Consider the following 15,877-nt stretch of genomic DNA (forward strand, 5'->3'; position numbering starts at 1 on the left):
ACACACAGACCTTTAGGGGCCTTCACCATTTCTGTCTAAGAATGGATATAAGTACTACATTAGCTTTGTTGATGATTATAGCAGATATACATGGATTTATCCCCTCAAGCTTAAGTAAGAAGCTTTAGCAGTCTTTAAGTTGTTCAAACTTCAGGTTGAAAATCAGTTTAGCACATCTATCAAGATGTTGCAATCTGATTGGGGGGGGGGGAGAATATAGAGTGTTTACAGATTTTCTAAATCAAAATGGTATTATTTTTAGACACTCATATCCTTATACACATCATTAAAATAGATCAGTGGAAAGAAAACATAGACATATAGTTGAACTTGGTTTAACTCTACTAGCTCAAGCAAATTTATCTTTTCAATACTGGTGGGATGCCTTTCATACTGCAATATTTCACATCAATAGGTTACCCACTCCAGTGCTCAAGAATCAAACACCATACGAGAATTTGTTTAAACACAAAGCAGATTATAGTTTTCTTAAGTGTTTCAGCTATTTATGTTATCCATTCTTGAGAGACTATAATAAGCACAAGTTTGATTTTCATTCTAACAAGTGTATATTCATTGGGTATAGTCCATCACACAAGGGTTATAAATGTCTTCATCCTTCAGGTCGAGTGTATATTGTCAGACATATCACATTTGATGAAAGTTGTTTTCCTTCAACTCTCCTTGATGATAAAACCAATATTTCACCTTGTGTCTCTAAGTCTGTCAAATCACTTAACCAACAACAAGTTTTTCACTTGTCTACCTTGCCATATATTCCTGATAGCAGATTTGAAGAACCTTTCTCAGCAGGAACCAGCAGTAACAGAACTCAATCTTTATCAAGTTCTAATCATACAATTACTGCTCAACAAAATCAACAATATAATTTACTTGGATCTCGAGATTACACACAAACACCAATTGCAAACAATTCACCTGTATCGGCTCAAATTTTTCAACCAGAACCTCAAAATCCAATTTTATCACATGACATAGCAACCAACACATCTTCACAGAACCAGAAAACTATTCATCAACCAACACACAAAATGATCACTAGAGCTAAATCAGGCATAATCAAACCAAAGGTGTATTGTGCTACTGTATCAAATAGGGAACCAGATACAGTTGAAGAAGCATTAGAAGATCCAAGGTGGTATCAGGCAATGAAAGATGAGTATGATGCATTAATGAAGAACAATACTTGGATTCTAGTACCTAAATTCTCTGACCATAAAGTTGTTGACAATAAATGGATATTTAGAGTCAAGTATAATACTGATGGTAGTGTTGCTAAGTTTAAAGCCAGACTTGTTCCAAAGGGATTTCAACAAGTAGCAGGAGTTGATTACTTTGAGACTTTCAGTCCAGTAGTTAAACCAGCTATAGTTCGAGTGGTGTTAAGCTTGGCTGCAATGAACAACTAGAAAATAAGGCAAGTAGATATTAATAATGCATTCTTGAATGGTGATTTGATTAAGGATGTCTTTATGAAGCAACCTGAGGGTTTTATCAATGTTTATAAACCTGGTCATATTCGTAAATTGAACAAGGCACTTTATGGACTAAAGCAGGCTCCTAGAGCATGGTTTGATAAGCTCAAGGAAACTTTGATTAAGTGGGGATTTCAGAACTCAAGGGCAGATACATCACTGTTCTTGAAGAAAGAAAAATGATTTATGATTATGGTACTAATCTATGTGGATGATATATTAATTACAGGCCCTAACAGCAAAGCTCTTGAAGATTTTATTTCTCATTTCAGTTTAGTTTTTGCCTTAAAAGATCTAGGGATTTGTCTTATTTCCTGGGGATTGAAGTCTCTTACTACAATGGAAGTATTTTCTTGTCTCAAAGGAAATATATTAGAGACTTATTGGCAGAAGCAGAGCTTCTAAACTGTAAAGGTTGTGACACACCAATGACTACAAGAACAAAGCTTCAGAAACAAGCTTATGAACAAGCTTATGGTTCACTTGGTCAATTCATTGAAGATCCTACAGGATATAGAAGTTTGGTTGGAGGCTTACAATATGTAATACTTACAAGGCCTGAGATAGCTTTTGCAGTACATAAGCTTAGTCAATATGTTGCTATGCTAACTTTACAGCATCTAATGGCGTGCAAGAGAGTGTTAAGATACTTAAAGGAAACTCAGGATTATGGACTGAAATTTGGAACTAAAGGAGAGCTGAGACTGACTGGATACACAGATACAGATTGGGCTTGTGACATTGATGACAGGAATTTAGTTGGTGCATATTGCATATACTTGGGAAATAATCTAACTCATGGTCTTCTACGAAACAATTAGTTGTGACAAGATCTAGTGCTGAAAGTGAATATAGATCTCTTGCTTCAGCTTGTACAGAAATTACTTGGCTTTAATCATTATTCAGTGAAATGAATCTATAGTGCACTTCAACTCCAGTGATATGGTGTGATAATAAGAGTGCCACTGAGCTTTCAAAGAACCCAATTTATCATTCAAGAACCAAATATATTGAATTGGATATGCAATTCATTAGAGACAAAATTGTTGCCAAAGAATTGCAGATCAATTATATACCCAGTGAAGAACAAATTGCAGATGCTTTAACCAAACCCTTAACCTTCAATCATTTTAATTTTTTCAGAAGCAAACTCAATGTGCAACCTTGCCCATTGAGTTTGAGGGGGGCTATTAAAGAAGCACATCTCAGCTGCTTAGTCAAAGATCAGTTAATGCAAAGAGTGACCAATGAAGCCAAGTCAGCAGAGTGATTGAGAGTGTGCCAGATCATTGACAGCTCAGCTTATTAGTTACACATGTCTATTGTGCTCTGTATCTTTCATTTTTGTTATTTTTTATTTTCAGTGTTAGCAGTTAGTTACAGTTTATAGTTAAGCTCACGAGCTTGATATAAATACTTTGTTTTACTATTTTTGATATTAAGTGAAATAAACAATAAACATTCATTTCCAAAATATTCTTTTCCTCTGTAAATTTGTTTTCTTCCAAACACAATATGATTTTCCTTTAAATTGTGACGGTGGCTTAGTTTGGCTGCGTTTATTATATCAGGATAGGGGCCAAATCCTTTTGCTTGTTTCTAATTTTCGATGTATAATGTGTCGCCTTTACCTTTCCCAAGATACATAGTTCTACTTTTGGGTCGATCAGGACCTTTTTCTTTTCTCATTCCTAACTTTTAAGCACTTTAACCCTAGCTCACTTTATGCACATGTGGAAATTAACCTCTTTGAAATTGTGGGTGAGAGAGATGATAATTTTATTTTTCGAAATTAAAATTTTGATTCGACAAAGGTTATAAAGGAGAAATAACAAACTTAAAGAGACTGTAACAAAAAATGCAAAGTGATACAAACTCTTAAAATAATTTAAATTATTTAATTTATTTATTCAATTTTATGGTATTAGTTAATTTTGAACTAATCAAAAGCAGTTACACTTATTTTGTGGAACTACATGTAAGTAGTGGAGCATTATGTGAGAACATCTTAGTGTTACTAATTTTTAAGTTGTAATCTTAAATAAGCTTTATTCTACAAAGTTTGATATTATTCAACAAAAAGCATCATGAGTTTATTATTTTGGCAACATAAAAGTTGTAATTGAGAGTTTATTGGTTACTCGAATAACCAATACTTATTTGGAGGCTTGGGTTTCCTCGAATTAACCCCATTTCGTTGGTAAATTTGGTGGGTGAAGCAGACGCACAACTAAAGTGAAAATTGAGAAATAATGATCACATAGGGACACTAAAATTTATGTGGTTTGACTTTTAGCCTACGTTCACGGGCGAAGATAGAAGGAAAATTACAAGTATTGTAATGTTTTGTCTCACAACCCAGAACACAATTACACCCAAACTCTCAAAAACACTAGAACTAGAGCTCAAAGATCTCAACACTCTTAATTTACACCTCTTAGCACTCTCACTTGAATTGGAGAAAATGGGATGAATGAAGAGGACAAATGAAGCTGCTAATTATAGGCCAGGAAATGCCCAAAAATCAACAATGGCGGGCACTAAAGTAATATAAATTTCTCTCAAATTTCCACTTTGGTGCTGAAGTCAAAGGTTGCATGTGAAATATAAGTGTGCAACCTAAGAGGGGGGTGAATTGGTATTTTAAAAATTATCCTAGCAAATCCACACAACAAACAATCTAACTTCTTAATAAAATTGAAAACAATAAGTTCAATAAAAGCACAATAACAAATGAGTAAGAGAGAAGAGAAACAAACACACGAATTTTTACATGGTTCGGCAATCCCCGCCTACGTCCACGCCTCCAAGCGATCCAAGCTTGAGGGTTTCACTATCCGAGCCTTTCCAAGGCTTCAACCGTTTACAATTGACTTCAAGGTGTCAATGGACCTTTACAACAAAGAGATTATCTCCCAATCTCTTCACTCAAGTGTCTCACACACTCAAACACTTACAATTAAGATGAAGAAATGAAAGTTACAACAAAACTCACTCAAAGAGTAGATATTCAAAAATGAAGATCAAGAGATGATTCAATGTGTTTTGTGATTTGCAAATTGAAAGCTCAAGATATCTAGTGTGCTTTTTGATTATCCTTGCTGGAGAGATTGAAAATGAATTGGATTTGAGTTTATATAGTTTGAGCTCAAAAACTAGCCGTTATGCACATTTTGGTCGTAACCGGCTTACCGTTTATAGAATCCGGTTAGCCGCTTTTATGTTACCGTTAAGGCAAAAATTTGAATTTCGGAATATCCGGTATGCCACTTTTCATATCCGGTTAGCCGCTTGCTACAGTAACTACTACAGTGAAATATTTTCTAAATTTATAATTTGACCCCAAAACTTTATAAAAACTGTATTATAGCCCAAAATGTTATGAAAACTTTTAAATAGGTCAAATTTCAGAATTTCTAAATAATGCTTTGTCAATCCCAAAACTTTCTGAAATTATGATTTCACCCAAACTAGGTGAAATTATAGAATGACCCAAAATATTTAAATAGTTTCAAATAAGTCCAAATCTGAAATTTTAAAACAATTTCAAAGATTTTAAAATACTTTCATTTTAGTCCAAAACACTTTAATTCTATAACATCATTTTCTTATTATAAAAAGCACAATTCATAAATCTTTGTTTAATCAATACATGTGGTTTGTTATCATCAAAATCAATATCTATAGCCATATAGGCTAACAGCATGCCTCCTACTCACTCAACAAATTTATGCCAAGAGTCAAAAGTTGCATGCTAGTCACGTGCAATTGTTTGCCACATGCATGCACATGTTCAACACATTTGTCGTCTAATTTTTCTATTTCATTTGATTTCTCCTTATAAACATTAGTGTTCGTATCATTTGGTATTAGAGATTGGTAATAAAAAAGGAGTAAATCCTTACAGTGGAGCAGCGAATTGAGAGCATTCAGAAGATGATGGAGGGTATAATTCTTAAGTAGAAGGAACTTACCAAGAAATTATTGTGCAAAATGGATGAAATTTCAAGAACATGGGATGCAAGGTTGAACTCAGGTAGCCCTCATATCAAACTTGTGAAAGAAAATTCTACGTCTTTGGTTGAAGTTCAACGTCTCCAACAAAGTGACAATTTGGCAACTGCAACGCATGATGGAGGTGTTAAACAATGCAACAAAGTAGTGGCATCATTGAAGAAAATTCCACAAATCAACATTCAAAAGGTTTGAGTTTTCTCTTACAAGTCAAAGGTGCAGAGTGTTTATTTTAAGGACAAAGCCAAATTGCCTAGCCACCATGATGAGAAATTATTCATCGGTGAAGTGCCAAAAATTGAGATGAAGAACATGGTTGGATCAATGGTGAATTTTCAAAAGAGCTTCAAGGCATCATTATATCTAATTATGAATTGGAAACGGAAGAGAAAGCAAATTATTTCAAAAAAATCTACCCTTGAGGACAACAGTATTTTCAAGGGGGAAGGAATGATACAAACTCTTAAAATAATTAAAATTATTTATTTTACTTATTTAATTTTATGGTATTAGTTAATTTTGAACTAGTCAAAAGTAGTTGCACTTATTTTGTGGAACTACATGAAAGTAGTGGAGCATTATGTGAGAAAATTACCTATTAATAAACCATAGATAATTTTCTATTTGTAGGTAATATATATGCTTGTGGATAGAATTTTATTTTAATTAAATGTAAATATTGTCTTAATCACTAACAAATAAAAATATTAAACATGCAAATATACATATTAATTTAGATTTATGCATAATAAATATTGAAATATTATTTAACCTTCACCAACACATATTAACAGTGATCTCTTTTTATTATTTATAATTGGAACAATACAATTTTAATTTCTTGGCGTTATATTTATTAATCTACTAAATTTTTGGTGAGAAAGAAAGAAAGAATATTATTAAAAATAATTTTCAATTATGTTAGTATTAAACAATAGTTTAAAAAATATATAATTTTAGATAGATTGTAACTTTTTTTAAATCTTTAAATAGATTGGTCTGATAGCCTGTTAATTTTAAATTATTAAAATTAAATATTGCACTAACTGGCTTCTAATTTTATAAGCCATTGATTAAATCCAACAGTTCATATTTATGCGACTATTAATACTTAACAGCATCATAGCATGACCCTTGTATTGTAATTCTTTTTCTTTTTTCTGAAAGTAACTGAATTATTGTTTGACCCACAATTTTAGAAAATGCCTAATAAGAATATTGAAATTCCTGAATTCTTAATGGCCATATCTTCAAAACACAGATAGTTGTTTTGGGTCGGAAGGCTAAATTCATAAATAAAGTTTCCCTTGTTTCCGAAAATTTCAAAGTTCAGCTCTAGTTACATATGGAAAATGAATCCGGAGCGCAGTTCCATCAACATCAACTATTGATTTTTTAAGAAAAAAAATTTGAAAAGCCATGTGAAAAAATGATTCAATGAAAGTGGATAAAATGCGTTATGTAGCAAGATACATCAGTGCTGACGATTTTTTGCTTTTACTAAATTGATGGAAATATCATAAAGTTTCAAAGAAAACAAATATGTTTTCTCATTTTATCAAGATTATTCAGATGGGAAGAAGTTTCCTAGCCGCAATTTTCCTACTTTCGAAATGGATGTTTGAGATGAGTTCAACCCCCTTTCTTTTTTTTTTTTTTATTACAATTTTTATGCATATTACTGTTTTACTTGTTTCAATTACTCAGATTAAGCAAACAATCAAGCCACCTTACTAGGTTATCAAGAAAGCGTAGTCACCAATTAGGTCCTTCTTCATGCCAAATTCTGCACCGAAAGGACAAAGCTTAGGTCTCAAGTCAAAGACGTGACTTAGTTTAGTCATTTGCTTTTTGTTAAACAGAATTTAGCAGAAGTTAATTAACCGATTACAAGTTCACCACATGGGGATTTCTTCTTCAACTGCCCAACTGAAAAAAGGTTTACGACTGTTGACCAAATGATTTTTTTATACATTACTGGTTATTTAAGGAATTTACTTTCGCATAGTTCCATTAATTGTTAAGAGTTATTAGCTAACCCACCGGTAACTTCTATTGATGGTATCACCACAAAGTTTGTTTTATAATTAATTAAATAGGTTTACGATGAGCTCGACAGCAATTTTTTTTTTTAAAGAAAAGATTGTTTTACTAAAAAAAAATGTAATATAGAACAAAAGAAGATTAGGCAATCAGGGGTGTAATGAACCCCAATTAAAGATAGTTACCATAGAATTAGCTAATTAATGAAGTGATAAAGGAGATAAAAACTAATCGACTAACAGTCAAAATCATGTTGATATATGCTACCATCCTTATAAAAGAAATGGTATTTAATACCATATCATACCATTTCTTATATAAATTAAAAAAAAAAGTCTATAAGTGAATTAGAAATCTCACCCACGAAACTCCAACTATCACTAGGGATGGCAATGGGGAGGGGAGGGGAGGGGACCAATCTCCCCATACCCATCCCCAATATTTTGCGTATGTCCCCGTCCCCTTCTCGTCCCCGTCAGAATTACTTGAGAGAATCCTCATCCCCTCCCCGAATAATAACAGGGGATCCCCGAGGGTCCCCGATCCCCGAATAACTAATACATTTTTTTTTGTTTTCGATTTTGAGTTAATCATATTAAAATAAAAAATTCAAATAAAAGTAAAGTTCGAAATATATCTTACATTAATATCCATTACAAAAGTCACATACATTAAATTAGTAAGTAACGCAGCATGCAAGGGAGACAAATTTCTTTTACAAACTATAATGAACAAATTAATAGTCTAATACAAAATTGTTACAAATAAAATCGAATTTAGATTCAAAATTAACTTGTTCAATGGTGGCGTGGGCACTTTATAAATGTGGACTATTCCCTTTACAACACAATAGTTAAATCGGAGCAAATCAAGAGCAAATATTATATTAGATTAGATTAGATATTAAAATTGTGATTCGTTGTGGGCAATTATAACATCTAAAAATAAATAAAAAATATATTTAAGTTTAAAATATTTAAAGAATATTAAAATTAAAAAAAAATTTGGGCTAATAGAATCTACTCGGTCTTTTTAATGTCCTAAATAAAAATTTAGGACTTTAATTAGTTAATTAGGCCCAAAAGTTTAATAATATAAATATTTTGATATTTTTTATTTTTACCAATATTCTTACTAAAAAAAAATGTAATATAGAACAAAAGAAGATTAGGCAATCAGGGGTGTAATGAACCCCAATTAGAGATAGTTACCATAGAATTAGCTAATTAATGAAGTGATAAAGAAGATAAAAACTAATCGACTAACAGTCAAAATCATGTTGATATATGCTACCATCCTTATAAAAGAAATGGTATTTAATACCATATCATACCATTTCTTATATAAATGTTTTTAAAAAATAAAAGTCTATAAGTGAATTAGAAATCTCACCCATGAAACTCCAACTATCACCTAGTATTATTACTCGTACTCGACTAACCACAGTTGCAAACATTCAAAGTCAATGGAGTTGTGCCAAGGGAGCCAAACAATTCCTCCCACCCCCACCTTTTTGTACATTATAATGAAAGATCTCACCTTAATGGTACATGTGGAATATAAAATTTAGTTTAGATGAATTTAATAAAGTTGGATTTCTTTAGTTGTTGAAAAATTGCATGGAGATATATAATTTGTGTTTATAATTTAGGCTCGCATAGCTTCCTCTAATTGAAGAACATACTTATAGAAGTAGATCCATATCCAATTCACTGATTGCGAATTATCAAATTTACAATCCACTCCACGGATCGGATTTGTACGGATCAGACGGATTGAGCGAATCGGATTGGATTCTGAACACCCCTAGTATCAAGTCACTTTCATTCGCATGGTATACTTTATGTTAATAAATTGTTTTAAAGCGTGGAAAGAAAAATTCAACATTAATCAAGTAATTAATGATTAGAAAAGAAAGGAATTTAAAAGGTCAACTTCCATATATAGGCCTTTCATTAATTCTTATTCAATTTGTACTCTTTTTTTGGAAAGTTATTCTAATTACCCATTTACAATTATGTACGTTCTTCTGCAGTCAATAGGCTTTTCCAATTCTAACAACATTGCAATCAACGGATTAACATCTCTAAATAGCCAAATGTACCACATTGTTTTCAATGGCTGCAACAATGTGAAATTGCAAGGCGTCAAGGTTTTAGCTTCTGGCAACAGCCCCAACACCGACGGTATTCATTTTCAATTATCAAGTGGTGTCACAATCTTGAACGCTAGGATCTCCACAGGCGATGACTGTCTCTGTTGGCCCTGGAACCAACAATTTATGGATCGAAAATGTTGCATGTGGTCCTGGCCATGGAATCAGGTGAGAAATAAAATAATAATAATAATAATAATTGAAAAATCTCCTACTATTATAATGTCATTTTAATATTCTTATTGTTTTAAATATTTATAAAATCGATTTTTGGGAATATTTTTGAGCATTGGGAGTTTGGGGAAAGATTTGATTGAGGCTGGAGTGCAAAATGTCACAGTTAAAAACTGTGACATTTATAGGCACTCAAAATGGGCTAAGAATAAAGTCATGGGGGAGACCAAGCAATGGTTTTGCCAGAAAAATTTCCTTTTCCAGCATGCAGTCATGAAGAATGTCCAAAATCCAATCATAATTGATCAAAATTACTGCCCTGATAACGAAGGATGCCCTGGCAAGGTGAGATATCAAAAGGATATTTAATATAAGTTAAGTAACATATTGTATTATTAATATATATACCAATTAGTGATGTAATTGGTGATGTAACAAGTTTCAAGGGTTAAAATTAGTGATGTAACATATCAGGATATTCATGGAACATCAGCAACAAAAGCAGCGGTAAATTTTGATTGTAGTTCAAAGAATCCATGCTCAAGGATAAGATTAGAAGTATAATTATACCATATGATACAAATAAAATATTATAATAAGTATAATTATCAAAATAACATGTATAATGAAAATTATTTTTAATATTAAGTTATTATTAGTCTATCCCAAAAGATTTCATTAATTAAAATATATTAATCCAAAAATTGACTTTAAGATTTATAGTAATATGGACATAGTTAAAAACTATATTGTAAATAAAATAATATAAATTTTATAAATTACTGTGAATGTTAGTATAATTATTTTAATATTATTATAATGTCAAATATATTTATTATTATTAAAAGAATATGACAGATTAATAATGTTAGAATAACTTTTCTAACATTCAAAATATTTTAAAAATTTTATCTTATTTTATATATTATATGATTTTACGTTTAATTTATATTTATCATACATGTCTATTTAAAATCAATTATTGATTTATCGTAATTAAGTGTATAATAGTTAAAAAAGAGTCTATGTAACAATTTATGATATTAAGGGGATCCATTTTATCATTTAAGCAAACCTTAGGGGTGTGGATGCCTTTCCGCTTAATTTTTGACTTGTTAAATTTTTTATTTTTTTTAAAGCAACCATGCTAAAGTGAGAAATCCATTAAATTAAGAAGAAAGAGAAAAATTGTTTAGAGGATATAGTGAGCCTTACCTCTTAAAAAGTACTATCGTTCTAGAATAAGAAAATATACATAAGATTTAATAGAAAAAAAATACATTAATGTAAAATAACCATCCTAAATGAAACAAGCCAATTAACTGAATCTATAGTTGGAGAAGCCATCAGTCTATAAAGAAAGAAACTTTCGAATGACCATAGGAGGATCTCCCAAATTCGCAAGACAATCAGTAACACTGTAATTCTTCCTAAAAGTGTGATAACATTGGGACAACATGGGAGAATAAATTAGGTTTTGCAGTTGATCCCACATATTCTGAAGAGACCAAGGGGCAGGCGAAGACAGTGAACAACAACGAAATAGCTACATTCTAACCAAAGCCAAAAACAAATTAATTAAATAATCGCTCCCCCCGATTGGTATGTAGAGGCTTATATACCTTGTGGTTTTAGCTCGACGCTTTATCTTTATTGAGTCCGAGCGTTTAGATCAACCCCATGCGTGTTATGGGCGTAGAATTTGTCATCATTGTAAGTAGATCGTTTCTTCCATGAGGAAATTAAATTTTTCAGATGGATAGCCATAAGCTTTCAGATGGGCACTAACAAAGCAAGTCTTTGACGGACTTCTACTTGTGCAACTATGAATAGATTTCTATTTGGCCGTTCAACATAATCAACAATTACAGTAAACCCCTGCCCATAATGTAAGGTTTTAAAAGAGCAGTGTAATAATTTATAATTACATCAACATTGGGGAAAAATAAGTAATGAGGTAGGTTAAACCTAAATTAATTTTTAGCCCCCTACCAGTACAACATTCGAGTTAAAGTGGCCAGTTAAGTAAAATTGTGTTGGGTTTAAATAATTAAAGAAAGGTTGAGGGGTTACATGAAATTTTACAAAAAAAAAAATTAGGTTTTAAAAAACGTGGCTTTAGAAGAGTAAGTGGGGGCGGCTGATACAAAGAAAAAAAGCACAAAAAGACGAGAGAAGAAAAGGAAGAACAGTGGCTAACTATTATAATTTGGGGGTAAAATTTTTAATCTTTGATTAGATAATCATAAGGTTAATTAACTTCGTTTTCTCCCAAATTTTGATGGTAAGTTTCTGGCATCACCCTCTATAATTCTACTGGTCTTGATTTTTATTCTATTTTCTCGTTGATTATTATTTGAGATAACCACTTGTTAGAGAGATAGATATTAGGATGTTACTGTAAGCTAGGAATATTGAGATTTTTTATATTGTTAGCCTCTAGTATTATCTAGAAAAGAATTTGTGTTATAATCCCATTAATATAGTGGAAGCCTATATCAGATTACGGTCTCATGGTTTTTCTCACTTTAGGTTTTTCACGTAAAAATTTGTATCTCTTGTGGTTGATTTATTACTCTGGATTTTGTTGGTTTATTTTTCTGCCTATTTATTTGTGATACACATCCTATTTTAATCACATAAAGAGGGAAATAGTTTTATTTCCGCTTAATTTGCAACTGCTTGTGTGTAGGGATGGCAATTGTACCCGCAAACCCGCCCAAACCCACCCGCCAAAACCCGCCCGTTGCGGGCGGGTTTAGTATTATAAATTAAAACCCGCACATGGATGCGGGTGGATTTGGTATTAACCTTATATCCGGTGGATACCCGCATGGATATCCACCAAACCCGCAATATTTTTTTCAAATATTTTTAATTTAATTTTAATCTAAAAATGTATAAAGAAAATAATGTCATTAATTAAATTACCAAATAGCCAAAGGCTCAAAGTTGTGTATGTGTGTATGTGGCCTATATCCTATTCTAAAGTCATAATCTAAAGAAAACTAAAGGCATTTTCCTTCGAATTAGTATTTGAAAATATTAATCTTAATTATTATTATAGGCATTGTGTTGGATGGGTGCTTATGGTGGTGAATGAAATGAATATCTTCTCTTGGAGCTTGTTTTAAATGATAATATGAAATGTAATTATTATTTTTAGATACTAGTTTGTGTTTTTTAAATGGATTTGTGTAATTTATACTTAAATTTGAGAATTTGTGTTGAATTGATGTGGAAATTTTAATTTTTCATTTACATTATTTAAATATAAAATTGAGTATGTTATATGGAATTTAAGGTTATTATTATAAATTTATATATTAAACATTTGTGATTTTAAATACGGAAACCCGCAAAAAATCCGCCGGATACCATTGCGGGTTTGGTAATTGTTAAAACCCGCTGCGGGTGGGTTTTTGTAAAAAAATTAAAACCCGCTGCGGGTTGCGGGTGGGTTTGGTAATTTAAATTTTGTGCGGGTTTGGGTTTGGTAATGGCAAACCCACTGCGGGCGGTGCCCAATGCCATCCCTACTTGTGTGTACTGTTAGATCATGGATTGATCAGAGTGTGTACCATCATGTCGTGAAGGAATCCAGGGTTGATGTTCTTTGGAGAAAATTAAAGATAATTTATGAGCAGCCGACAACACATAACAAAGCCAATTTGATGAAAAGGTTTGTTAATTTGAAACACAAGAAGGGGTGTAGTATAACTGAACACACTGATGAGTTTTAGGGCTTGGTTATCAGTTGACTGCTGTTGTGCAAATTTTATTGAACTCACAAGTGCACGAATCTATTGTAGTATAAATCAATGGTGACGAGTGTCGATCTCACAAGGAGGTGGATTTTAATTATATGTAGAATTAATTTTGTATGAAGGTGGTTGGATTTGTGGTGAAAATGATTTGGATTATCCTAAAATTGGAATTTAAATGGCGAGAATAAATTGAATAGAAATCTATTAAAATGACATACTTGGGTATCTGGATCCGTATCAACATGCATCATGGGCTAAATATTCCTTATTAATACCAATTAAATCATGAGGGGGGAATCCACACCTCATGAACCACACTCTAATCAATATGGTGCTAAGGGCTTATCGTGCCAAATAATAATAACCTTGTACTAGGGGGCCGGTGAAACCAAGGCGGTACTAGACAAGATTAGTATTATTTGTCGACGAGAAGTCAAAACATCCACAAAAATTAGAGGGGAAGAGAAAATAAATTTACCAAATAAAGCCCATGACACATGTTGAGACTTCACCTTCAACCCAAGCTTGAAAGAAAATTAGCTACTCATAATTGAACTAGGGGCAAAATGGGTGATGGTTGTCGAAGCCAACAAAAATAAATTCCTACTCTAAATAAATTGTGTGTAGTGATTGAGCAGGATTGTGTCCACAAAGATCAGTAATTATTTAAATCCTTTTAAAACGCAAAACATAAAATGGGGGAATTGTTGACAATAATACAAATCAAATTAAAATAACAAGAATGCAAATTAAAGTTGTAATTCAAATTGGAGAAAGCTCTGGTTGAAGGAATTAACTCAGCTTGATTCGACTACTGATCATTGATTCAAATATAGATTATTATTACTTATGAATAGACCGGTTATAGCTACTGAGATCCTCTAATAGCCAATCTCTCCTTAACTAGTCGATAACTAAGGTACGACCGTTGGCTATTTCCCTAATCAATAGACAACCCTAGATACGATCATAGGATTTAATCAATTGACAGCCTGAAAGACCAGAGAGACACAAATCCTAATCAACACATACGATGATTCATTTAAATTAGATTGTTTATTCTCATAACACAACTCACTGCTATGTTATTTGTCACAAACATTAAATTCTTCATACGATGAATCCTTTAATTGACAATAGATTAAGTTGATAATTAAATAGTGGCCAATTACCTACTTAACAAACATAATCATGGAACTAATTCAGAGAATAAACAAATACCCAAAAAGCAATAAAACAATTAAAGCACAAGAAAGATCTCACAGTAGTGATGAATCAAAGCTTCATTATCCTTCAACCAGAAAAATAAGTTTAGTTCTTCATAGAGAGAAGAGAAAAATTAGATCTAGGGTTTCTTTCTTTTCCTCCAATCCAAAATCCCCATCTTTTTCACAATAGATTCCTCTCTTAAATACTCTCTCTCTCTTCTCCTCTAGAATTCTATTTAAAATAAAATACTAATATATGAAATATTAAATTCATAATTACAAAAATAACCAAAAATACAAAACACGTTAAACTAAAAACTGCAGGTCCGCAATTGACAGCACGCGCCCACGCCTTATCAACAAAGTTCTTCTGATGCTCATAATTCTCCAAGAGAACAATCATCCTTAAACATCATCTTATGGCTCAATTTTATCACCAATCAATAGAATTGCACCTACAAAAGTAAAACACAAGTAAATCACTATTATTAAGTGCAAAACATCGATATTAAGGGGAGTAAACAATGCAAAACTAGTGCATAAATTGCACTCTAACAAATTCCCCCACACCAAGATGATGCTTGTCCTCAAGCATATAACTCAAGATTAATCCCAAATCTCCACTCAATTTTCATCTCAACTCATCCAAAAACAATTTCAAGCAAGCATACCTCAAGAAATTAAGTCCATCAACATTCGAGAGACAAGGATTTTTAAAGCATAGAATCTCATAAGATAGAATAAGAACATTCAACCACCAAGAAGATCCATTCAAAATTCAAGTGCAACAAGATTTAATAGCCCTCTCAATGACTTCACTCCATGCACTCAAAGTGTTTAGGGTGTCATTTATGCACTCAAATCAAATCAAAGAATGCTATTACCATAAGCTTGCTTATATATCATATCTCAATCCACAAAACATGAATTAAATGCAAAAATCTAAGGGTCTTAAAAAGGTTGTAACGGGGTTAAATGGGTTAAATAAAAAAGAAAGGTCTATGAAAGAAAAAGAGATCA

The 15,877-nt window shown here is 32.0% G+C and overlaps 1 pseudogene; it reads left to right on the plus strand.

Moving 5' to 3' along the window:
• The first annotated feature begins 5,489 nt into the window (after nt 1-5,489).
• Nucleotides 5,490-10,446, plus strand: LOC112099778 (annotated as a pseudogene).
• Nucleotides 10,447-15,877: the final 5,431 nt, after the last annotated feature.

This window comes from Citrus clementina, unplaced genomic scaffold (assembly GCF_000493195.1).
Source record: "Citrus clementina cultivar Clemenules unplaced genomic scaffold, Citrus_clementina_v1.0 scaffold_3, whole genome shotgun sequence".
Lineage (NCBI taxonomy): Eukaryota > Viridiplantae > Streptophyta > Magnoliopsida > Sapindales > Rutaceae > Citrus > Citrus x clementina.